Here is a 789-nt window from a genome sequence, read left to right as displayed (position 1 = left end):
CGTCATTGGTACTTGGTGATGCTTATCGAATCGAAGGGATTGACATCCAAGGGCAACAGATATTAGAATCTGATTCCATAAACCAAGTCAAATTAGGCTTTTATTTATTTTTGTTGTTGTTGTTAATGCTCTCGCAAAATTCAAATCTTGCGTGAATTTTGGGACACCCTTTACTATATACATATATATATACATATATATATTATATATATGCATATATATACCTTGGCGTAAAATTGCTATATCATGGAGTCACTCTATGTCGCCATTATTTTTTTTAAAGAACTATTCTAGGTTATTTCTCAAGGTGGCTGTCCCATTGGACATCCCCACCAGCAAGGCACCAGGGTTCCGACGTGTCCACATCTACACTAACATGTGTTGTCATCTACGCAGTGGAATAGTACGCAGCCAGGAACAGGAGAGCAGATACCACAGGGCGTGTCCGCCCCCCTCCACGCCCCCAGGAAGAAATCGGTGAAGTTTCGCTGTGATTCCCAATGACATGTCCCCAATGATTAAGCTTTTCTTGTCACATCTGATACCTGGCCATCAATCACTTACATCTTTTTTCACACACACACACACTCCTATGTAATAAGTCTAAAATGCTGAGTGTCCGGTCGTCCGGTCGGCCATTCGACCAATCAAACCGTAATATGCTAATGATATGCTAAGCCCACTCCACCGCTCACTATGACGTGCACTGACCACCAGGGGCAGACAGTCCACCCGTCGCTATGACGTGCACTGACCACCAGGGGGCAGACAGTCCACCCGTCGTATGAC

At 44.4% G+C, this 789-nt stretch overlaps 1 protein-coding gene across 1 annotated transcript in view; it reads right to left on the bottom strand.

Annotated features, from left to right (window-relative positions):
- The window catches only part of LOC102240914 (glycoprotein Xg-like), a gene marked incomplete at its 5' end in the record, with an annotated part of 17814 nt that overhangs the window by 16626 nt on the left and 399 nt on the right, over positions 1-789 (bottom strand). The gene's annotated exons all lie outside the window — the stretch shown is intronic.

The sequence above is a fragment of the Myotis brandtii genome, unplaced genomic scaffold (assembly GCF_000412655.1).
Source record: "Myotis brandtii unplaced genomic scaffold, ASM41265v1 scaffold1904, whole genome shotgun sequence".
NCBI classification, from domain to species: Eukaryota; Metazoa; Chordata; class Mammalia; order Chiroptera; family Vespertilionidae; genus Myotis; species Myotis brandtii.
This window is presented reverse-complemented; position numbering and strand designations above follow the sequence as displayed.